The following is a 26461-nucleotide window of genomic DNA, read 5'->3' as shown; positions in this document are numbered from 1 at the left end:
AAGTAAACAAGGTCAGAAAACCAAAAACAATCAGGAAAAAAAATTGTGCAACAATTATGTAAAAGGACTAGGTCCCTTAAAATATGGAGTTCTTACAAACTAATTTAAAACAGATCAAAATCCAATTTATAAAAACAGGCAAAGGGCATGAAGAGAATACATAGGTAAATAAAATAGTACGTATAAAAATGCTTTTTCTCTTTACTTATAAGAAAAATACTCATCCTCACTTATGGTTTAAAGAATAAATGTTAAAACAATGAGAAATCATTTTTCACCTATCAGAATGGCAACACTATAAAAATCTAATAATACACATTCATGAGGCAAGAATACAGAGAGACATGGAGTCTAAAGCATTTTTAGCAAGATCAAAAATTGATGCAGTCTCCCTGTAGTACAGATTGGTACTATCTGTAAAAATTAAAAAGTTACACTCTGATCCAGCAACTTCACTGTCAGAAATCTGTCCTATGAATATGCTTGCACTGGGCACTGTCTCTCTTAAAGAGACATATTTAAGAACTACTTACAAGGATACTCATTACAGCCTATTTGTAGTCATAAAAACTATAAGCAACCCAACTGTTCACAGTAGGCTACTGGCTACATAGATAATAGCATATTCATTCTATATACTGTATGGAATTCTAAGCAGTCATTAAAAAGAATAAGGCACTTTTATATTTATGGGATTATCTCCAACATGCATGGTTACGATTAAAAGCAAGATATGTAACAATGTATATGGAATGATCCCATTATACTGGTGGTTTTTAAACTTTTTTCCTTAGATACATGGACATGCTTACATATACACAGAATGTCTCTCAGAGAATGTGTGGGTGCTAGCTACCTCAAGAGAGGGGAACTTGGAAAATAAGAAATCAAGAAAGGAAAGGAAACTTGCTTTTTTCTCTTAAAACATTCTTTTTGCTTACTGTTTTTTAACCAAGTGTATTTTTAAAAAGTAGTGATTGCATTATTTATGGATTTTGGTTGCAAGCAAAAGAAACAAACTTATTAATTTAAGCAGAAAAAGAATGTATTAAAGGATATTGGGTGGTTCACAAGCTCTCCAGAATGACTCGAGACCCAGGTTTAGAGGTTGCATATCAAGAAATGACTCCCAAAATTATGCTGCGGAACAACCCCACAAAGACACCAATGCCTGCACGCATGGACACTACTGCTAGGAGAGTGGATATCCCACGTCTGGATGCTGATCCCTGCTGTTAGAATCACCATTACTGAAGCATCTGGACACAGAAAGGTGTTTATTGTAACTGATGTTACTCCCTTGCAGAGCAGACTTCAAGTCACTAGCCCCAGGGTTGAAATCTAGTGCAGATCAATATACCTGTGCTTAGCTGCAAGGGAGGCTGGGAGATAAGTATCTGATATTTTCCAGCTTGTATAAGGGAGGGTTGTCTCTGTAACATATTAGGGCCCAGGAAGTGGAGAGTATCCCCAATATAGAAAATTTAGACCATGGGATGTAGCAAGGAAAAGAGGGCAAGGGAGGAAGAGAGAGTTTCTCAATCAATTTTCATACAGATTTGGAAGAAAGTAAGAAATTCTTTCCTAGATCGCATCTGTCATACTCACTTTCCTAGCTGAATTTTTGCATGCACTGTAACTCAGAACCATAGGTCTTCAGAGTAGAAAGGTCGCTTATGGGTCATTTGGTTTAACAGCCTTGTTTTATCATGGAGAAATGCAAACTCAAGTTAAGTTTGGGCAAATTTATGTTGCCCAAGATCACTAAATGAGACTTTTGATGATGTGATTAGGGCCTCTCAGTCTGTGCCTCTGTCCTCCAAAGAATCTTTGTGCATGGTCAGTACATTAGTAAAGGCTCTAATGAAGTTGTTGTTCTTGTTCAGTCGCTCAGTCATGTCTGACTCTCTGTGACCCCATGGACAGAAGCATACCAGGCTTCCCTGTCCTTCACCATCTCCCAGAGTTTGATCAGACTCATGTGCATTGAGATGGTGATTCTCATCCTCTGAAGTCCCCTTCTCCTCCTGTCTTCAATCTTTCCCAGCATGTAGGTCTTTTCTAATGAGTTAGCTCTGCATCTGGTCCAAAGCATTAGAGCTTCAGCTTCAGCATCAGTCCTTCCAATGAATATTCAAGATTGATTTCCTTTGGAATTGACTGGTTTGATCTCTTTGCAGTCCAAGGGACTCTCAAGAGTCTTTTCCAACACCGCATTTCAAAAGCATCAGTTCTTCAGTGCTCAGCCTTCTTTATGGTCCAACTCTCATATCCATACATGACTACTGGAAAAACCATAGCTTTGACTATGCAGACCTTTGTTGGCAAAGTAATGTCTCTGCTTTTTAGTATAGCTTTTCTTCTAAGGAACAGTTCAGTTTAGTTCAGTCACTCAGTTGTGTCTGACTCTTTGCTACCTCATGAATCGCAGCACGCCAGGACTCCTTGTCCATCACCAGCTCCTGGAGTTCACTCAAACTCATGTCCATCATGTCAGTGATGCCATCCAACCATCTCATCCTCTGTTGCCCCCTTCTCCTCCTGCCCCCAATCCCTCCCAGCATCAGAGTCTTTTCCAATGAGTCAACTCTTCGCATGAGGTGGCCAAAGCACTGGAGTTTCAGCTTTAGCATCAGTCCTTCCAATGAACACCCAGGACTGATCTCCTTTAGGATGGACTGGTTGGATCTCCTTGCAGTCCAAGGGACTCTCAAGAGTCTCCTCCAACACCACAGTTCAAAATCGTCAATTCTTCGGTGCTCAGCTTTCTTTACAGTCCAACTCTCACATCCATACGTGACCACTGGAAAAACCATAGCCTTGACTAGATGGACCTTTGTTGGCAAAGTAATATCTCTGCTTTTTAATACGCTATCTAGGTTGGTCATAACTTTCCTTCCAAGGAGTAAGTGTTTTTTAATTTCATGGCTGCAATCACTATCTAAGGAACAAGCATCTTTTAATTTCATGGCTGCAGTCAGCATCTGCAGTGATTTTGGAGCCCAAGAACATAGCCTGCCAGAGTTTCCATTATTTCCCCATCTATTTGCATGAAGTGGTGCGACTGGGTGCCATGATCTTTATTTTTTGAATGTTGAGTTTTAAGCCAGTTTTTTCACTCTCCTCTTTTACTTTTATCAAGAGGCTCTTTAGTTACTCTTTACTTTCTGCCATAAGGTTGGTGTCATCTGCATATCTGAGGTTATTGATGTTCCTCCCAGCAATCTTGATCCCAGCTTGTGCTTCATCCAGCCTAGCATTTTGCATGATGTACTCTGCATATAAGTTAAATAAGCAGGCTGAAAATATATAGCTTTGATGTACTCCTTTCCCAATTTGGAACCAGTCTGCTGTTCCATGTCCAGTTCTAACTGTTGCTTCTTGACCTGCGTACAGGTTTCCCAGGAGGCAGGTAAGGTGGTCTGGTATTCCCATTTCTTGAAGAATTTTCCACAGTTTATTGTGATCCACACAGTCAAAGGCTTTGGCATAGTTAATAAAGCAGAAGTAGATGTTTTTCTGGAATTCTCTTGCTTTTTCTATGATCCAGTAGATGTTGGCAATTTGATCTCTGGTTCCTCTGCCTTTTCTAAATCCACCTTCAACATCTGGAAGTTCTTGGTTCACGTACTGTTGAAGCCTGGCTTAGAGAATTTTGAGCATTACTTTGCTAGCAAATGAAATGAGTGCAATTATGTGGTAGTTTGAACATTTTTTGCCATTGTCTTTCTTTGGGATTGGAATGAAAATTGACCTTTTCCGGTCCTGTGGCCACTACTGAGTTTTCCAAATTTGTTGGTATATTGAGTGCAGCACTTTCACAGCATCATCTTTCAGGATTTGAAATAGCTCAACTGGAGTTCCATCACCTCCACTAGCTTTGTTCAGCCCACTTGACTTCGCACTCCAGATGTCTGATTCTAGGTGAGTGATCATGTCATGGTTGTTATCTGGGTCATGAAGATCTTTTTTGTATAGCTCTTCTGTGTATTCTTGCTAATTCTTCTGAATATCTTCTGCTTCTGTTAGGTCCATACCGTTTCTCTCCTTTATTGTGCTCATCCTTGCATGAAATGTTCCCTTGATATCTCTTATTTTCTTGAAGAGATCTCTAGTCTTTCCCATTCTATTGTTTCCTCTATTTCTTTGTATTGATCACTTAGGAAGGCATTCTTATCTCTCCTTGCTATTCTTTGGAACTGTCCATTCAGATGGCTTTATCTTTCCTTTTATCCTTTGCCTTTTCCTTCTCTTCTTTTCTCAGCTATTTGTAAGGTCTCCTCAAACAACCATTTTGCCTTTTTGAATTTCTTTTTCTTGGGGATGATTCTGAATACTGCCTCCTGTTATGAACCTCCATCCATAGTTCTTCAGGCACTCTGTCTATCAGATCTAGTCCCTTAAATCTATTTGTCAGTTCCACTGTATAATCATAAAGGATTTGATTTAGGTCATATCTGAATGGTCTGGTGGTTTTCCCTACTTTCTTCAATTTAAGTCTGAATTTTGCAATAAGAAGTTCATGATGTAAGCCACAGTCAGCTCCCGGTCTTGTTTTTGCTGGCTGTATAGAACTTCTCCACCTTTGACTGCAAAGAATATAATCAATCTGATTTCAGTATTGACCATCTGGTGATGTCCATGTGTAGAGTCATCTTTTGTATTGCTGAAAGAGGGTGTTTGCTATGACCAGTGCATTCTCTTAGCAAAGCTCTGTTAGCCTTTGCCTTGCTTCTTTTTGTACTCCAAGACCAAACTTGCCCATTACTCCAGTTATCTCTTGACTTACTACTTTTTCATTCCAGTCCCTTGTGATGAAAAGGATATCATTTTTGGTGTTAGTTCTAGAAGGTCATGTAGTTCTTTGTAGAACTGTTCAACTTCAGCTCCTTCAGCATTAGTGGTTGGGGCATATACTTGGCTTACTGGGATATTGCATGGTTTACCTTGGAAATGACGGGAGAACATTCTGTTGTTTTGAGATTGCACCCAAGTACTGTGTTTCAGACTCTTTTGTTGACTACGAGGGCTACTCCATTTCTTCTAAGGGATTCTTGCCCACAGTAGTGGATATAATGGTCATCTGAATTAAATTCACCCATTCTGGTTCATTTTGGTTCACCGACTCCTAAAATGTCAATGTTCACTCTTGCCATCTCCTGTTTGACCACTTCCAATTTACCTTGATTTATGGACCTAACATTCCAGGTTCCTATGCAATATTGTTCTTTACAGCATCGGACTTCACTTTCACCACCAGACGTATCCACAGCTGGGTGTTATTTCTGCTTTAGCTCAGCCTCTTCATTACTTCTGGAGCTATTTCTCCACTCTTCTCTGGTAGCATATTGGGTGCCTGCTGATCTGGGAAATTCATCTTTCAGTGTCATATCTATTTGCCTTTTCATACTGTTCATGGGGTTCTCAAGGCAAGAATGAAGCAGCAAGATCAGATTTGTTTCCAGCAGAGCCTCTTCTTGAATAGCAGGTGCCATTTAGTACAACAATTATTGAAATATTTGTATAGGACTTTTCAGGCTTACTTTTTAAACAATTTTATCTTTAAGTATTAAAATAGTTTATTAAGGACTTCCCTGGTGGTCCTGTGGCTAAGACTCCACACTCCCAATGAAGGGGGCTCAGGTTCTATCCCTGGTCAGAGAACCAGATCCTAAGGCTGCAACTAAGACCTGGCACAGACAAATAAATATATATATTTTAAAATAGCTTATTAAAAACAAGCTAACAAAATAGAAGAATTTAAATAAATGATAAAATTTCTACCCTCATCTTCACTCTCTTACACCCTAGGAATTATCAGTATTAAAATATGGTGCATATCCCTCAGTTCTTTTTCTGTGTGTGTGCTTAGTCGCTCAGTCATGTCCGACTCTTTGCGACCCCGTGGACTGTAGCTCACCAGAATCCTCTCCACGGAAATTTCCAGGCAGGAACACTGGAGTGGGTTGCCATTTCCTTCTCCCTTTTTTCTGTAGTATATATGTATATATTTATATTTATTTATAGATACATGCAACACAAGTCTTTTATAACTCGCTGTCTTACTCTACATGTTTAATGGACATTGCTGAGACTCCAAGTGGCAGCATGTCTGTAGTCACTGGTGGTTTGGTAAGCCCCGCATAGAAACACAGCATCTAAGTGGGGGATGTCACACACCACTGCAGGTCACGTTTTTGGTCCAGTGGGCCTCAATGGTGCCCCTCAAAGTTAAGTTGTCTCATGTAGAAAACCACCAACTTCATCTATATTCAGGGCTGCTTCAGAGCATGAAGGCATCTCCATAATCGTCTAATCCAAACTCACCTGTAAGTAAAGAGCACTTTTCCCGGGAGGAGAAGGGGGAGAAGTGGGTAGGGGCCTCACCCAGGAGCACCTAGGCAGGGAGGGATAGTGACGGAGCTGAGACTCCTTCAGGATCCCTGCTCTTTGTGTTGTGTTGCACTGTTTCCTGAAGCGTTAGGAAAAAGAGGATGGTGCTCAGTTTGAAAACATTCAGATGCTCCGACCACACTTGATTTCTCAGACAGCAGAGCCAGTGCTCCGTGTCTGTCTTTGTGCCCGTGGTTCTTCTATGATGTTTTGCTCTAGTCAGCTGTGTACCTTGAACTACCATTACCTATCTTCTTTGGGACTTTCAGTCTTGAACTTTTATTTATCAACTTATTTATTATTTATAATTGAAGTATAGTTGATTTACAATGTTGTGTTAGTCCCTGGTGTACGGCAAAGTGATTCAGAATTACGTATATAACTAAATATGTTTATATGTATATATTCTTGTTTAAATTATTTTCCATTATATTTTATTACAAGATATTAAATAGAGTTCCATATGCTATAGAGCAGAACCTTGTGGTTTACTTATTTTTTATATAGTATTTTGTATCTCCTTATCCCAAACTCCTAATTTATTCCCCTCCCCCTTTCCCCTTTGGTAACCATAAGCTTGTTTTTTATGTCTATGAGTATGTTTCTGTTTTGTAAATAAGTTCACCTGTATCATTTTTTTAGATTCCATAAGTGATATATGATATTTGTCTTTTTGTGACTGACAACTTCACTTACTGTGAAATTCTCTAGGTCAATCTATGTTGCTGCAAATGGCATTATTTAATTCTCTTTTATGGTTGAGTAATATTCCATTGTATATACATACCACATATTCTTTATCCATTCATCTGTTGATGGACATTTAAGTTGCTTCTGTGTCTTGGCTATATAAATAATGCTGTTATGAACATTGGGGTGCACATATCATTTTGAATTAGAGTTTTCATCTTTTCTGGATATAAACCCAGGAGTAGGATTGCAGGATTATATGGTAGTTCTATTTTTAGTTCTTTAAGGAACATGCATACTGTCTTCCATAGTGGCTACACCAATTTACATTCCCACCAACAGTGTAGGAGGGTTCTTTTTTTACACACCCTCTCCAACAGTTATCATTTGTAGACTTTTTAATATGTAGACGTTACTGACTGATGTGAGGTGATATCTCATCATAGTTTTGATTTGCATTTCTCTAATAATTAGTGATGTTGACCATCTATATGCCTTCTTTGGAGAAATGTCTATTTATATCTGCTCATTTTTTGATTGGATCATTTGTTTCTTTGTTGTTGAGTTATGTGAGCTGTTTGCATATTTTGGAATTCAATCCCTTGTCAGTCACATCATTTGCAAATCTTTTTTTCCATTCTTTAGACTGTCTTTTTGTTTTGCTTATGGTTCTTTTGTAAAAGCTTATAAGTCTGATTAGGTTCCACTTGTTTAATTTTGCTTTTATTTCTATTTCAGTCTTGTACTTTTCAGTCTTCTTATGACACTTGCACTCTTTACTTCTCAAACACAACTTTATCATTTTTATTTCAAGTCTTGGCAGAATATTGAACAAGACGTGGGATTATATTAGATGGATGACAAAAGGAGGGTTGGGGGAAGAAAGACAACCAAGGTCATGTTGGTGCCAAATATTTCTTTGGGGAATGGTTTAGTGCTAGACACTGAGGATGAAGGTAGGTTACAGATCGGAACTAGGCACATCTCTTGCCCTTGAGAAGCTTATCTCTAGAGACTCTATGTCCAAATTCTTTTCATCATCCCACTCCACCAAAAATATTGAGCATGCACTCCCAATAACTGCATATTTATTGTAAAGCATATATGTTCTCCTATACTAATTTTTAAATATTGGTAAAGTCTGATTTTGTTAGTATTTGGATTGAAGAATAAATAGAAGCAAGTGTTCACATATTTCCTTCCCATGTCTCAGTGTGTCATCTTAGGCACTCTGCTTTGGAGCTCACTGTTCCAACAGGAAATGAGATGGATACTCCAAAATACTGTAACATGAGACTGTGTGAAGAAGGCTCTAATATCAGGGTAAACAAAATATCCTTAGAGCATCAAGGAAGCATTGCCAAAAGAAAGGACAGTTGAAGATAATCAAGGACTTCTGATGTAGCCCCCGAGCTCAGCTACCCTGGGCTTGAGCCAGGATTAGTGCTAGGTCTCTTTTCCTAGCTGGCGTCTGTGTAAAGACTGATTTAAAAAATAAGCTGCACGTGAAAGCCTACCTTACCCCCTGAAGCATCCATTTCCCAGTCCCCTGAGCATGTGAAGGCTTAATAAATACCATGTCATTCCAATAGTCCCAGGACAGATACTTCTGACCCATGGCCTGGAGCCACCTTTGATCTACACTTTGCAGTGTGGGAGTGAGTGCCCTGGACGTGTCATCAGGAGGCTGAGCTGAACCCAGGCTCTCTTACTAACCAGTTGTAAGACTGCAGCCCTGTAGCCTCTCTGAGCCTTAATTTCCTCAGGTGTGAAAAGGGTACAATACATGTCTTTTAGGGCATTATCGATTTCTACCATCTGTTGGTTTTCTCATTGCACATAACATGTACCATCCCGTCATGACTATATTACGAAGTAGATGCTACGATTGTCCCCATTTGGCAGGTGTGGAAATTGAGTTGTGGAGAGAGTAGATAATTTGTTTATATGAGTTCACACAGCTAAAACGTGCAGAGTTCTAGGCTTGTGGGATTCCTGAGCCTGTAGGGGCGGGTAGTTACTGTGAACTCTGAAGTGCTCCCAAGGTACTATTATACATATAGGGTAAGGTTTAGTTCTTGTCTTCAAGTCTACACTCAAAACACGTTTTCCTGCTCAGCCCTGAAGGTCAACAAGGTAGGATTTGGTGAGAAAGAAAAAGTGGAGAAAGAGAACTTTAATTAACTTCCCTATTTTAGTGCCTTTTGCAGCAACGTTGGATGATAATCTGCCATGAGCCCTCGGTCAGGAATGAAGAGACCAGTTCGGCCCCCACTCCCACCCCCACCCCCAGTGTTTATTCCCTGCCTTCCGGCACATCATTTAAGCCGAGTTTTCTCATTGGTTAAGGGTTTTGATAAATAAGCTCTACAGGGTGTTCTTGTTCGGTGATCCCCAAACTCCATTCGAAAAATACTCGGCAAACTGAACTCTCCTTGCTCTCTGCAGAGAGCTCTGGAGAGAGGCCTGAGGACTGGAGGCGCTGCCGGGTCAGCCAGGGCTTACTCAAACAAGGCCATGGGGGCAACAGAGAGGGTGGGTGGGGACTCTAGCCAGAGCTCTGGTGGGCCGGGCCGGTAATTATAAGGAAACACTGCAGAGAAAGTTTCTGTTGTGGTTGTTCCCTCTGTTTACTTTGGGCAGTTCTGTCATTTTTTAACTGACCCTTCCCAGATGAGATCGTCAGTTTTCAGCTGAGCAAAGTCGGAGCCTTGCAACTGGTGGGGTATTTGAATCCTCTGTGGCTCTGTTGTTAGAAGGAGGCCAGGGCAGCTGACCCTCACCCCCCACCCCTCTAACCCTCCTTGCACCCCCAACCCCCCACCCCCAGCTCAGGGAAGTGAAGCCAGGGCTGCAAACTTGCTGACAGTGGCTGGCGGCCTGCAAACCCAAACATCCTCCTCTCCTCCGCCTTGGTGAAGCAATGCGAAGAAAACAAAGCCACAGGCTTTCCAAAGCAGGAGAAGGCTCCAGTCACTCTCTTCCAGCCTTTCTCTCCTGGCTCCGGCTCACAGCCATGCGGGTACAAGGTTATAGTTACAATTGAAAACTGCTGACATCTGCTTTTTGGTTACTGCTAAAAAAATAAAATAAAACCACATACATATACTTTCCTTCATGGCTTCAAACTTCACATAGTTGATTCAAACCCAAAGGTGAATATTTGTTTTGCTTTGCTTTTCATATTTTCTAAGTTTGAACAATCTGAATGTGGCTGTTTAAGAACCAGAGAGAAGGAAAGTTCATCTGCTTAGCAGTTTTCCTAAACTTTCCAGTTTCTTTTGGCTTCTGAAAACCAAAGAATAGAGTCTTTTATGCCTAAGATTAGAAACATCTGGCCATCACATGTGAGTAAGGCTGGGCCGAAGTGGGGCAAAGCCAGGTGGAATGACTTGCCTATTTGAAGTATGAAATTGTAAGTACTGATGGCACTAAAAGTTATTCAATTCAACCTTTTCATTTTATAGTTAAGGAAACAGGCCCAGAGTGATTAGATTTACTTAATGTCACACATCTAGTACGTGTCAGAGGTGAAAACCAGACCCAGGAGATACCTGGGAGAACCTCCCCACTGCCCCCAGTCTACCCCTCTGTTCACATACCCATGCATAGGGAGGACTTGATTATGTCAAAGAAATAAAATTAAATATTCTCAATCCCTCTATTTGACACACCCAACTATTTCTACTTTTGTATCCTTCCACCCAGTTCTTCTCCACTGGATATTCAGCCTTCCTTAGGAGAAGATGGGCATTTAAGGTTCATAGAGTACCTACTATGTGCCATGTGTTCACTTATATTTTCTCATTGTATTTTTACATCACTATCAGGGAGTCATTATCATACCTGTTTCACAGAGTGTGAAACTAAGAGATTAGGCCCGTTTGCCCAAAGTCACATAGCTGGAAAGTGGTGGAGGCAGGATTTGAGTCCAGGTCTCTCCAATTCCCTAGCTCCCAGATGGCACCTCCCGTACCACACTGCCACAGACACTGTGCACCTCACAGTTTATATCTTTGTATTTTCCCACTTGCAAAATCACAGCCTAGTTTTCACAGTTACTACTTTTATGGATGCATTCATTCATTCAGTAAATATTAAACAGCTACTCCATGCCAGGCAGTGAGCAACATACATAAATCCCTGCTCCCATAGCGCACAGATCCCAGGGGGAGAATCAGGTAGTAACCCAAGTAAATAAATCAGATAAGGTGATAAGTACAATGGAGGTGAATAAAGCATGGAAGGGAAATGAGAAGTACTGGGAGCCGGTGGGTGGGGACAGAAAGCAATTTAAACATTTTTTTTTTTCCTATTTTATTAATTTTTTAAAACTTTTTATTTTGTATTAGCATATAGCTGATTAACAATGTTGTGGCAATCTCAGGTGGACAGCTAAGGGACTCAGTCGTACATATCCATATATCCACTCTTCCCCAAACCCCTCCCATCCAGGCTGTCACGTAACATTGAGCAGTGTTGCCTGTGCTATAGCGCAGGTCCTGGTTGGTTATCCATTTTAAATACGGCAGTGTGTACATGTCAATTCCAAACTATATAATGGTTCAGGGAAAGAATGTCTCATATGCAACATTAGGGCAGAGAGCTGAAGGTGGTGAAGGAACAAGACAAATGGATATCTGGAAGAAGAGGTAAAAGGGGTTTCAAAGTCACAGAGGTGGGGGAAGGGCTGGTGTGTTCAGGAAGCAGTAAGGAGGCCTATATGGCCAGAGTGGAGTGTGAAAACGGAAAAATGGCATCAGATGAAGCCAGAGAACAATGGGGGCCACGGAGGTGGGGTCTGGGACCAACAGAAGGCTTCAGCTTTATACTAAATGAGGAGGAGGAGTGAAAGCTTTTACATAGAGGATCAGTCAGTTCAGTCGCTCAGTCCAACTCTTTGCGACCCCATGAATCGCAGCAAGCCAGGACTCCCTGTCCATCACCAACTCCTGGAGTTTACTCAAACTCATGTCCATCGAGTCAGTGATGCCATCCAGCCATCTCATCCTCTGTCGTCCCCTTCTCCTGCCCCTAATCCCTCCCAGCATCAGGGTCTTTTCCAATGAGTCAACTCTTCGCATGAAGTGGCCAAAGTACTGGAGTTTCAGCTTTAGCATCATTCCTTCCAAAGAACACCCAGGGTTGATCTCCTTCAGAATGGACTGGTTGGATCTCCTTGCAGTCCAAGGGACTCTCAAGAGTCTTCTCCAACACCACAGTTCAAAAGCATCAATTCTTCGGTGCTCAGCTTTCTTCACAGTCCAACTCTCACATCCATACATGACCACTGGAAAAACCATAGCCTTGACTAGATGGACCTTTGTTGGCAAAGTAATGTCTCTGCTTTTCAATATGCTATCTACATTGGTCATAATTTTCCTTCCAAGGAGTAAGCGTCTTTTAATTTCACTGCAATCACCATCTGCAGTGATTTTGGAGCCCCAGAAAATAAAGTCTGACACTGTTGCCATTGTTTCCCCATCTATTTGCCATGAAGTGATGGGACCAGATGCCATGATCTTTGTTTTCTGAATGTTGAGCTTTAAGCCAACTTTTTCACTGTCCTCTTTCACTTTCATCAAGAGGCTTTTGAGTTCCTCTTCACTTTCTGCCATAAGGGTGGTGTCATCTGCATATCTGAGGTTATTGATATTTCTCCTGGCAATCTTGATTCCAGCTAGTGCTTCTTCCAGCCCATGATGTACTCTGCATAGAAGTTAAATAAGCAGGGTGACAATATACAGCCCTGACGTACTCCTTTTCATATTTGGAACCAGTCTGTTGTTCCATGTCCAGTTCTAACTGTTGCTTCCTGATCTGCATAGAGGATAGTCATGTTAAAGTTTTCTAAAGGGTTTTGATGACTACTGTGTTAAGAGTACATGAGAGGTTGGGGTGAAAGCATAAAAATGAGTTGGGAGGCCCCTGGAATAATTCAGGTGAGAGATTATGTGAGTTGAACCCGGGGTGGTAGAGAATGCAGTGGGCTGTGATGCCCTTCAGGTGCTATTTTGATCATGGAGCTGGAATGATTATTTACTATCTTTACAATACTACAGTGTCATAAAACAATTATTTTAGAGATTTAGGTTGTCTCAGCTGGTGCTATTATAAATAACATTCTCATTAACATTGCCACTCCCAATTTTTTCATGTTTTATTTCCTTAGGATAAGCTATCAGGAGTTGGGTTCCTGAGTCAAAGAATATGCTCATGCCACGCCTCTTGTTCTATATTGTCACGTTCCATAGTGGGCTCTGTTAGCAGCTCCTTGTTGTTGTTGTGTTAATCACTCAGCCCTGTCCGACCCTTGGCGACCCCATGAACTGTAGCCCCCAAGGCTCCTCTGTCCATGGAACTCTCCGGGCTAGAATACTCTAGTTGGTAGCCATGCCCTTCTCCAGGGAATCTTTCTGACCCAGGGATTGAACCCAGCTCTCCTGCATTGCGGGTGGATTCTTTACCACCTGAGCGACTGGGCAAGCCCAGCAGTACCTTAAAGATCTTTCATTTTCAGTGCTCCAGGATTCCTCACCTACCCCAGCATATCTAGCCCTCTCTCCCTGTATGGCTTTCTTCTTTTTCTCCCTCCCCTCCCTCGCTTTTCAGGGAAGTTATAAAGGGGCAGGAGAACAACAATGGGTAAAGGTTAGGCCTGGCCGCAGAGAGAGTTAAGAAAAGACAGGGAGGAATTTCTCCTTTTTTTTTTCTTCTCTTACATCTCTAAGAAAGGGCCAGCTGCTCCGCCTAGTTTGATGAGAATCTTCTTCTCTAAGAATCAACAAACTAACAATACTGCTTACTTGGAGATCTTTTTTTTCTTCTGGGCAGATCAATGAACTTAACAGTTTCAATTATCTTCCACAATATCCCCTGGTGCTAGATCAAACTGCCTCCTCTGAACAAACATTCCTCTCACTAGGGTGGGAAGTTCAGCAAACTTTTTGGCTCCTGTATTCCCCTCCTCCATTAGTTTGGTTTCCCTTTCAAAGGACCACCCTGCTTTTCACAACTCCAAAGTGAACCTGCTTGGTCTTTCTTATCCAATTTCATCTTAAATAAGGAAGAAAATGTTTTAATAGTTTATTAAAAATGGGGACTGAATTTTAGGGTCAGTTTGTCAATTTCAGCTGATCCTAAAATTCACCAAGGAAACAATAAACAAGATTAAAAGACAACCCTCAGAGTGGGAAAAGATAATTGCAAACGAAGCAACTGGCAAAGGATTAATCTTCAAAATATATAAGCAACTCATACAACTCAATGTCAGAAAAACAGCCCAATAAAAAATGGGCAGAAGACCTAGACAGACATTTCTCCAAAGAGACATACAGATGGCCAGTAAACATGAAAATATGCTCAACATCGCATGTTATTCAGTTCAGTTCAGTTCAGTTGCTCAGTCGTGTCCGACTCCTTGTGACCCCATGAATCGCAGCACACCAGGCCTCCCTGTCCATCACCAACTTCGGAGTTCACTCAGACTCATGTCCATCGAGTCAGTGATGCCATCCAGCCATCTCATCCTCTGTCGTCCCCTTCTCCTCCTGACCCCAATGCCTCCCAGCCTCAGAGTCTTTTCCAATGAGTCAACTTTTCGCATGAAGTGGCCAAAGTATTGGAGTTTCAGCTTTAGCATCATTCCTTCCAAAGAACACCCAGGACTGATCTCCTTCAGAATGGACTGGTTGGATCTCTTTGCAGTCCAAGGGACTCTCAAGAGTCTTCTCCAACACCACAGTTCAAAAGCATCAATTCTTCGACACTCAGCTTTCTTCACAGTCCAAATCTCACATCCATACATGACCACTGGAAAAACCATAGCCTTGACTAGACGGACCTTAGTTGGCAAAGTAATGTCTCTGCTTTTCAATATGCTGTCTAGGTTGGTCATAACTTTCCTTCCAAGGAGTAAGCGTCTTTTAATTTCATGGCTGCAGTCACCATCTGCAGTGATTTTGGAGCCCCCCAAAATAAAGTCTAACACTGTTTCCACTGTTTCCCCATCTATTTCCATGAAGTGATGGAGCCAGATGCCATGATCTTCGTTTTCTGAATGTTGAGCTTTAAGCCAGCTTTTTCACTCTCCTCTTTCACTTTCATTAAGAGGCTTTTTAGTTCCTCTTCACTTTCTGCCATAAGGGTGGTGTCATCTGCATATCTGAGGTTATTGATATCTCTGCTGGCAATCTTGATTCCAGCTTATGCTTCTTCCAGCCCAGTGTTTCTCATGATGTACTCTGCATAGAAGTTAAACGAGCAGGGTGACAATATACAGCCCTGACGTACTCCTTTTCCTATTTGGAACCAGTCTGTTGTTCCATGTCCAGTTCTAACTGTTGCTTCCTGACCTGCATATAGGTTTCTCAAGAGGCAGGTCAGGTGGTCTGGTATTCCCATCTCTTTCAGAATTTTCCAGTTTATTGTGATCCACACAGTCAAAGGCTTTGGCATAGTCAATAAAGCAGAAATAGATGTTTTTCTGGAATTCTCTTGCTTTTTCCATGATCCAGCAGATGTTGGCAATTTGATCTCTGGTTCTTCTGCCTTTTCTAAAGCCAGCTTGAACATCAGGGAGTTCACGGTTCACATATTGCTGAAGCCTGGCTTGGAGAATTTTGAGCGTTACTTTACTAGCCTGTGATATGAGTGCAATTGTGCAGTAGTTTGAGCATTCTTTGGGATTGCCTTTCTTTGGGATTGGAATGAAAACTGACCTTTTCCAGTCCTGTGGCCACTGCTGAGTTTTCCAAATTTGCTGGCATATTGAGTGCAGCACTTTCACAGCATCATCTTTCAGGATTTGAAATAGCTCAACTGGAATTCCATCACCTCCACTATCGCTTGTTATTAGAGAAATGCAAATCAAAACTACACTGAAGTATTACCTCACACCAATCAGAATGGCGATCATCAAAAAAACAAAAACAAAAACAAAAACTACAAACAATAAATGCTGGAGAGGATGTGGAGAAAAGGGAACTCTTTTGCACAGTTGGTGGGAATGTAAACTGATACAACCACTATGGAGAACAGTATGGAGATTCCTTAACAATCTAGAAATAAAACTACCATATGACCCTGCACCCCACTACAGAGCTTATACCCTGAGAAAACCACAATTCAAAAAGGCACATGTATCCCAATGTTTATTGAAGCAATATTTACAATGGTCAGGACATGGAAGAAACCAAGATGTCCATCGACAGATGAAAGGATAAAGAAGTTGTGATACGTATATACAATGGAATATTAACCATGAAAAGGAATGAATTTTGAGTCATTCTAAAGAGCTGGATGAATGTAGAGCCTATTATACAGAGTGAAGTCAGGAAGAGAAAAACAAATATCATATATTAACTCATATATATGGAATCTAGAAAACTGGTACTGATGAACCTGTTTGCAGGGAAAGAATCGAGACATGGACTCCCCAGAAGGTGCAGTGGGGAAGAATCTGCCTGCCAGTGCAGGAGGAGCAAGAGATGCCAGTTCAACCCCTGAGTGGGAAAGATCCCTTGGAGTGGGAAATAGCAACCCATTCCAATATTCTTGACTGGAAAATTCCATGGACAGAGGAGCCTGGTAGGCTACAGTCCATGGGGTAGCAAAGAGTCAACACAACTGAGCAACTGAGCACACACACAATGGAGACACAGATGTAGAGAAAGAATGTGTGGACACAACGGGGGAAGCAGAGGGTAGGTCAAATTGAGAAAGTAGCATTGACATATACCCTCTATTGTGTGTAAAACAGACAATTAGTGGGAAACTACTAAATAACACAGCCTAACCTGGCGACTTGTGACAACCTGGAAGGGTGGGATGAATGAGAAAGGGGGAGGGAGGCTCCAAAGGGAGGGAGGGTATATATATATATACATATATCTGTATATATACACACACACACAATTATGACTCATTTGCATTGTTGTATGGCAGAAACCAGCACATTGTAAAGCAATTATCCTCTAATTAAAAAACAAATTAAAAAGTGAATCAACAAAACAACAAAAGAAGAGCCAGATGATCTTGAAAAACAAAAGTTGGCAGATTCACAGTTCCTGATTTCAGAGCTTACTGAAAAACTACAGTAATCAAGACAGCGTGGGACTTCCCTGGTAGGAAAGCGGATGATAATCTACCTGCCAATGCAAGGCACCCAGGTTCAATCCCTGGTCCAGGAAGATCCTACATGCCATGGAGCGACTAAGCCCATGCACCATAACTACTGAGCTCACGTGCTGCAGCTATTAAAGCCCACACGCCCTGGGACCTGTTCTCTGCAACAAGCGAAGCCACTGCAATGAGAAGCCCACACACCACAACAAAGAGTAGCCCACCACTCACCACAACTAGAGAAAGTCTGAGCACAGCAACAAAGATCCAACACAGACAAAAATAAATAAATAAATTACAAAAAGGTACCCTGGAATCATTTTTTAAAAGTGTGGTACTAGAATAAAGGCAGACATATTTTCTTCTGCTCCAAAATCAGTGTGATGGTAACTGTAGCCATGAAATTAAAAGATGCTTGCTCCTTGGAAGAAAAGCTATGACAAACCTAGACAGTGTGTTAAAAAGCAGAGACATTCTCTTGCTGACATAGGTTCATCTAGTCAAAGCTATGGTTTTTCCAGTAGTCATATGGATGTGAGAGTTGGACCATAAAGAAGGCTGAGTGATGAAGAATTGATGCTTTAAAACTGGTATTGAAGACTCTTGAGATTCTCTTGGACTGCAAGGAGATCAAACCAGTCAATCCTAAAGGAAATCAATCCTGAATATTCACTGGAAGAACTGATGCTGCAGCTGAAGCTCTGATACTTTAGCCACCTGCTGCAAAGAGCCGACTCATTGGAAAAGACCCTGATGCTGGGAAAGATAGGAGGCAGGAGGAAAAAGGGATGACAGAGGACAAGGTGGTTGGATGGCATCACCAACTCAATGGACATGAGTTTGATCAGACTCCAGGAGATGGTGAAGGACATGGTAGCCTGGCATGCTGCAGTCCATGGGGTTACAAAGAATCAGACATGAATGAGTGACTGAACAACAACAACATATAAATCAATGAAACAATTAGTAATCTATAAAGTGATGCAACTGATTTTTGACAAAAAGTCAGGACAATAGGGAAAGAATAGTCCTGTCAACAAATAGTGTTTTCAACAAATAATGTTGGGGCAAATGAATATCCACATGCTAAAGAATTCATTTGGACCTCTACCAAATATCACACATAAAAATTAACTCAAAAGGGATCTTTAGGCTTAAATGTAGGTGCTAAAACTATTAACCTTATAGAAGAAAACATGGGAAGAAATCTTTGTGACCTTGAGTTAGGCAACTATTTCTTAGAGACAACACCAAAAGCACAAGGGATAAAAGAGAAGATTGATAAATTGAACTTGATCAAAATTAAAAACTTTTGTGTTTGACAGGACTCCATGAAGAAAGTGAAAAGGAAACCCATAGAATGGGAGAAAATATTTGCGAATCATGAATCGGATAAGGGACTTGTGTCTAGAACTCTTACAATTCAATAATAAAAAGACAAATGATCCAATTAAAAATGAGTAATTACAATAGATATTTTTCCAAAGAAAATGCTTGTACAAATAGCTAATAAGCACATGTAAAATCATTCAAGAAGTGAAAATTAAAGTCACAATGAGATACCACTTCTCACTCACTAGACTAGATTTAATGAGCAAGGCAGACATTGACAAATTTTGGTTAGGGTATGAAGAAATTGGAACCCTCATATACTGCTTATGAGAAAATAAGAAGAGTGGTGCAGCCACTTTGGAAAACAATTTGGCAGTCCCTCTAAATGGTAAAAGTAGAGTTACCTTAAGGTATCTATCAAAAAAAAAAAAAAACTACTTATGTCCATACAAAAACTTGCACATAAATGTTCATAGTAGTTTTACTCATATAATAGCCTCCAAATGAAAACAGCCCAAAAGTCCACCAACAGATGAATGGATAAGCAAAAATATTCTGTACAATGGAACATTGTTTGGCAATAAAAAGAAATGAAGTGCAGATACCGCATGCTACAATGTGGTTGAACCTGAAAAACATTATGTAGGTGAAAGAAGCCAGTCACCAAAGACCACTAATGTATGGATCTCATTTACGTAAAATGTTTAGAAGAGGCAGATCTATAAAAAGAAAGAGCCTACTATTGGTTACCTAGAATTAGGGGGCACAAAAGGGTGAAATGGTGAGGGAAAATACTGAGTGACTATTACCTGGTATAAGCTTTCTTTGGGGGATAATAAAAATGTTCTAAAATTAATTAAGGTAATAGATGTAAAACTCTACATATATACTACAAGCCATTGAATTGTTGTTGTTCAGTTGCTATGTTGTGTCCAACTCCTTGTGACCCCATGGACTATAGCCCACGAGGTTCCTCTGTTCATGAGATTTCCCAGGCAAGGATACTGGAGTGGATTGCCATTTCCTTTTCCAGGGGATCTTCCTGACCCAAGGATTGAACACGTGTCTCCTGCATTGGCAAGCAGATTCTTTATCACTGAGCCACGAGGGAAGCCCAAACATTGAATTGTACACCCTAAACATGTGAACTTTACAGGACATAAATTATATCTGAATACAGCTATTTTTATTCGTTATTGGAAAAAGACACCAGGTTGTTCTGTTCAGTGCGCTTGAAACATTTGTTCGTGTAATGCATGAAGGAGCATGCTATGGACTGGCCTGAGGGATTGGTAGGAATAAATGCTGGAGGTGCAGAGAGGCCAGGGGAAGAGGAGTACAGAGGAGGGGAGGAGGGATGATAAGGGACAGGTAAAGAGGTGCACCAAGAAATGCAGGCATAAATCACCTCAGTGTTAGGAAGCCACATGGGAAAGGGGAGGGAAATGTGGGAGTGGAATTCGCAGGATAATTTTACTGCAAATTGTGTAGGAATGGGGGTGAGATGGCTCAAAGAAAGGGGCAAAGCAAATGATGATGAGGGTAAAGACTGCTTCACTGAGTGTATAATACTGGGTAGAGTTGATGGGAAGTGTTTGGCAAAGGACTCGTGATTACTGTGGCCAATTTTGCTTCAAAGCAAAATTATAATGCAATCCTGCAAATAGCCAGAAAAGATAAGAGGTTAATCCTTCCTACAAAAGCTGTGGATTAACAGCAGGTAACTTCTAGGAAAATGCTCCTTTGTCTAAGCAAAAATTCATATCTAAATATTATTTGTACATTCCCTTGCATTTCAAGAAGGGTAGTTTTAATTTCTAAAAATGTTTTCTCTAAATTAGAGCCTTTTGGAGAGATCTAAAATGTATCTGTTTTTTAAATAAGAATTAAAAGCAATATATGTTAATTAAAATGAGAATACAGTGAAAGGTGAAGAATAGGCTACATTTAGTAGTATTTGGTAGCAAAGTATCGTGGAAGACACATATATGGACGAGCACACACACAGACACCATCCCCCAAAGGTTCAAAGCATGACAAGAAACATATCACACCACTATTAATTAGCCTCTTCCTTATGTGTCTCGGCCCTGCCTACTCAAGAGCTCATCTCTTCCTCACAGCTCTGTCATACAGGGTACAAGAGACAGAGACGAAACAGCTGTGACTAGGGCTTACTCATCTGTATAGTCACTAGATGACGATAGTTACAATAATTAACATATTTTAAAGGGCTTTGCAGTGCACAAGCTGTTACTGTGGGTTTGATTTTAATTGTAATCTTCATAGAAACTTCTGTTTTCCCCAGATGAAAGAATCAATGTTTAGGAATGAAGTAACTTGCTCAAGATCTCTCACTACACTCTTTGTGCACATCCCTAAACCTCTCTTCATTAAAAAAAAAAAAAAAAAATCCATTCTTTACTTCACATGCCCTCTAACTAACCTCTCTCTCTTCTTTCATAAGTAAGTTGTTTTTTTTTTTTTTTTTTTCAGAAATCAGCTCACACTCCTTGTCTCCCCTTCTTTGTACTCATATTATGAATTTCCTTAAGGAATGGAATGTATTAAGGCAGGTCACCAGCTGAAAGATGGCACCAGGGGAGCAAAGTCACTCTGTCCCTGCAGCTTGGATCACAGATAATTATTAAACACAACTTGAGGGTTTAGAAGGAAGAATGTCCTTGATTGCTGAAAAAAGTGGGCAGACCCTGGGCAGGGCACTCAGGCTTGGGAAGCTGGCCCCATTCCTCTGAGCTTCAAGGATTATTCCATTCTATGGCTATATTCCCCTCTCCTCCTTCCTGGGAGGAAAGGAAGGAAGGAGGAGGGAGGAGAGTTTCAAAACAAAGTCATCTGACTATAACTTCATTCCTTTTTTTCCTTGATTAGGATCCCTTCCAACTCACAGCTTTTGGGGTTACTAAAACAGAGGTCACATATTTACTTGTGGCTCTGGCCTTGTGAAAGAGATGGTCCATCCACTCCAGAATTCTTTCTCTCACCTCCTATCAAGATGCCCATATTCCTCTGTTTAAATTTCTTTGATGATCTAGATCTTGGAAGATTTTCTGGGTTGAAGAGAAGTAAGAAGCTGAACATGACAAGAGGGGTAAGAATGCTGCAAGAGAAACAGATGTACCTCCAGGTCACGTTTCACCTGCTTCCCAGTGCTTAAGGGACAGAAAGGTGTGATGCAGAGAGGCCCCTGGGTAACTTAATAGTCTCCCCTTGGGTACACAGTACCTTCTCTCTCCCCTCCCTGCTGCACTCACCGTATTTCCTGTTCTGTTATCTGAAGTGTAAGTCTGGCACTCTGTGAAGACACAAGTGCCCACTTCCAGCCAAGCAAAACAGCTTTTCCTGCAGACCAAGATGGCAACCCCTGGTTTCTGTCCTCTGCCTCTCCAGCTGCAAAAGCAGGGCCATCTCACCTCCCCAGATTCGGAGGTAATAAGGACTGGATCACTGTGAGACTCTGCAATTTCAAGCAGTTCCCAACATCACCAGTGTTTAAAACCTAGATCTAGTTACTACACATTTCTCCACACTTCCTATCTCCTTCCCTAGAACTCTGGCTGCTGAACTATTAGCGTTTCCTTTTTTTTTTTAATAAAACAATAGACATTTATTTTCTTATAGTTTCAGTGGGTTTAGCTGGGGTTTTGGGGGGCTCAGGAGTTTTTTTATTTTGATGAGTTTTATCCAGATATTGACTGAAATCATTTGAAAGCTTGACTGGGGATGTAGAATTACTTTAAAGGTAGCCCAGTCACATGGCTAGCAAGCCACATGGTGCTGGCCACTGGTGGGAGGCTTCCCTTACCCTCATGTGGTCCTCTTGGCAGAGCTGCCTGAATGTCCTCATGGCATGACAGCTAACTTCCCCAGAAAGGTGAGCCCAGAGAACAAGGCAGATGCCACAGAGACTTTTACGACCTATCCTCAGAAGTTGTATATAGTTGTCTTCACTAACTGGCCACACAGTTCAGCTCTGATTCGGTGCGGGGAGACTACCTGGGGTATACACAGAGGCAAGGATCACTGAGGGTCTCCCTGGAGGCTGGCTACCATAGGGTTGCTGTTGTGGGATAGTCACTAAGTCATATGTGACTCATTTGTGACCCCATGGACTGTAGCCTGCCAGGCTCCTCTGTCCATGGGATTTCCCAGGCAAGAGTACTGGAGTGGGTTGCCATTTCCCTCTCCATAGCGTCTCCTTTGATAGCAAAGGCAACAAACATAAATAACCAGGGCAGGCATGGGCTAATTCATAAAGTAGGGGAAATACATCTGTGATGCTCTCTCCTCCTTCCCTTCTCTTTCTCCCTCCATCGAAGTCAGGAGAGAATCTGAAAATAGTCATTTATACCTTGACATGAATTTAAAGCTCTCTGATTGTGTCTCACAAGGGCCTTATCTTCAGCTATAAAATAAAATAGTACTGGCCAGTACTTAAGCAGCTTTTAAGGCAGGTAGGAAAGATATTTCAGGGAACATGGGAACCTACATCTGGGAATCACTCAAGTAGACAGCTCCTTTGAAACACTCATATACCAGGGCTCTTTCTGCTTACAGAGCTGGACCCTATGGACAGTTTGAGATAAATGGTCCACAGCCATTCATCTGAGGGGCTTTCCCCTACCCCCTACTTCTCTGGTGGCTATTCTGCCATCACCCACTTTCCTAGGCCAGAAGTTGGTGACATCCATGTAACCCAGGAAGGCTGGATCACGGGAAGTGGAGAGCAGGCTGTGCTGATGATTTATTAAACTCTGTGGCTTCTTACTCCTCCACAAGACTCCCCATCAGAGGGTGCGGCTTGGGTCATGCTGGGCACTCAGCAGCTTTGTGGTGGGTATCGGTTTGTGCTTCCTCTCCCTTGCTTTCGATTCAGTGCTTTCCTGTTGCAGTCTGAGCAGTTCTATTTAACCGCAGCCCCACAGCAGCTACCACTGCATGCAAACTGGATCCAACGAAGGGCAAGTGTAGGCTAACCAGAGGGGAAGGGCCGAGAGGTAAGACGGGAGAGCAGTAGAAGCCAACTGGAAATGAACAAAAAATTCCAAAGACAGAATGTCATGATGAATAACAATCAAGGAAACATCCCAGTAACTTAAAAAATATGTTCCAGTTCATATTCAGTTATGGTAAAAGTCAATCCTGATCTAAGTTAATTAGTTCAAATATATTTTTCATTAGAACATATCCTTGGATGGTATTTTTCAGAGAAATAAGAAATATATCAGCTGGGATTAAGATTAATTTGGGTTTTAATTCAAGAGTTAATTTAGAATTGTGTCCAAATTCAATTATGACTGAGGAATCAGAGAAATGACAATTTGCGGGTAGAATTTAGACTAGGTATGTTTGAGGTTCTGATACAGGATTCCAGGCAAAGGAAAGAGTATTTGTGAAGGTCAAGAAGCAAGAGGAAGCGGTACGTATTTGAAACACTGGAATCCAGTGGGAGTGGAGCACAGACGGCAGGTAGGCAGGCTGCCGATCATGAAGAGCTTATAAGCCATGCTAAGGAGCTGGAGCTCTAGCCTAAGGACAGTGGGAACCAAGTAAATGATTTTAAACAAAGGAGGTGAATTTATCAGAATTACATTTATTAAAAACTTTCTGGTGACTGGTAAAAATGATCCAAGGGGAGAAAGACTAGAGGCAAGAAACTAGCAAAGAATTGCAGAAATCCAGAGGTGATCACTTAGGCCAGATAGGGATAAAGGTAAGTGGGTAAATCCAAAGGATTAGATTTTACTGGACTTGGTTATTGATGGAAGGTGGAGGGTGAGCAAGAGTAATCAAGGATGTACCCTAGGTTTCTGGCTAGAGCATCTGGGTGGATATTGTGACACATATTTAGATGTACTCTTGCCTGGAAAATCCCATGGAGGAAGGAGCCTGGTAGGCTGCAGTCCATGGGGTCGCTAAGAGTCCGGCACGACTGAGCGACTTCACTTTCACTTTTCACTTTCATGCATTGGGGAAGGAAATGGCAACCCACTCCAGTGTTCTTGCCTGGAGAATCCCAGGGACGGGGGAGCCTGGTGGGCTGCCGTCTGTGGGGTCTCACAGAGTCGGACACGACTGAAGCGACTTAGCAGCAACAGTAGCAGAGGGGGAATAGTTTGAAGGGAGTGTGCTAATATGGTTTCAGGAATTTCCAGGTAGAGAGATTCTAGAAGGCAGTTGAGTCTGGAGTTAGGAGAAGTAGAGATTTGGAAGTCACTGGCATAGAGATCTCAACAAAAGCCATGAAAGGGGATGTGACTTCTCAGAGAAAGTGTAAAGGAAAGAGGCTGACATAGGATGGGTCTTAAGGAACACTAACTCTAGAGAAAGAGGGACTTGCAAAGGATATTGACAAGCCATGATTACAGCAGGAAAATAATAACTGTGTGGAGACCACAGGAAGATGATGAGTCTGTCACGGAGGTCAATCGCATCAGAAGCTGGGCATAGTCAAGTAAGATAGAGACGGACCTATCCATTGGTTTTGGTAATATTGGGGGGTGGGGGGAGATTACTGTGTTTAGTGAAAGCCCTTTCTATTCTTCAACACTGTGGGAGCCAATGCTGATTAAACTGGGTTGAAAGTGAGGGTGAAGTGAAGAATTAGGAACAAGGTAGACAGCTCATTCACTGAGACACACACATGCTCTACTTCAAAAGGCCTTCAATATGGCTTCTACTTGGGAAAATCTTGCTCATTCCAAGGACATGGAAAAAGTAAAGGGGAATTATAAACAAACAAAAGTCTGAGAAGTATATATTTTTTTCCAAGAGACAAATTCAGCCAGGAGTGGAAGTCAGGAAGTGAGTGACATATTGTGTGCTCACCAGGCAAGAACTTTCAACCAATAAAGAAGGCCCATACACTCCCTGGTGCCAGTGTGGGGGTGTTGGTCTACAGTAAGCCAAGAATGTGACGCAATTCTTAAGAACAGGAAGAGGTTTAGCTGGAATGGAAAGAAGACTGACTTGGAGGTGGCAAAACGGGGGTAGAGCGAGAAACAGATCATTTTTTTCAAAAGTGCAGAGCCAGACATGAACCAACAAAAGCAGAAGAAAATGAAAAACTGTAACTGAAAGTCTTTCTATCTCATCTCTGATTGTAGTAGAGCAGACCAAAAAAGCATCAGATTCTGAATCAGCTCTTCTATCATTTATTAGGAAAGGGAAAATACCCACCCGTCGGGCTGTCTTGTCATCTGAGGCACCTTCCTGCACTTTCTAAGCAAAGAGCAGCTATTCTGCTTACAGATGAGAAAATTTATCTGTAAAACAGTGACCGTGGCTATCAACCTCATGTGAAAACCAGTATGAGAGTACCATATATGCTATTAAGAACAATTCAAAAACAACAACAAAAAAGATCAGTTTAAACGTTAGCTGCTGAGTCCTTAGAAGGTCTAAAAGCACAAGGATATTTTAAAACAAACTGAAATAATAAAAAATAAAAACAGAAACAGATGATACAGCTAACATTTGCTCCAAATGGCACAAACTCCATGACAGATATTTGGACACCTTTGGAAATCATTCTTTGGACTTAGCCAGACATCTTAAATGGAAAGAATCAGGACTGAACATCTTACTTTTCTATTAAAATCATTTTAATTTAAAAACCAGTGCAATGTGAGATGTGAAAATCTGGGGTTAAATGGAAAAACTGGCTGGGGATGAGGGGATGGGTTCTGGTTACACAGGTCAAATCGTTAAAATGAGATTAAAGAAACAGCCCCAATTATTTTCTTCAGAGATTACAGAGAATGAAAATATTATTTGAAATGAGTGACTGCTTGTTATGGCTTTTATAGTACCGGGATTTCCCTCATCTGTCACCTAAAAGATCATTAATTTTTAAGGGCTGTTGTTCTCTTTACAGTACAGTTGTTTTCCTCTCAAGGAAATA

This window comes from Capricornis sumatraensis, chromosome 2 (genome assembly GCF_032405125.1).
Source record: "Capricornis sumatraensis isolate serow.1 chromosome 2, serow.2, whole genome shotgun sequence".
In the NCBI taxonomy this organism is placed as follows: domain Eukaryota; kingdom Metazoa; phylum Chordata; class Mammalia; order Artiodactyla; family Bovidae; genus Capricornis; species Capricornis sumatraensis.
This window is presented reverse-complemented; position numbering follows the sequence as displayed.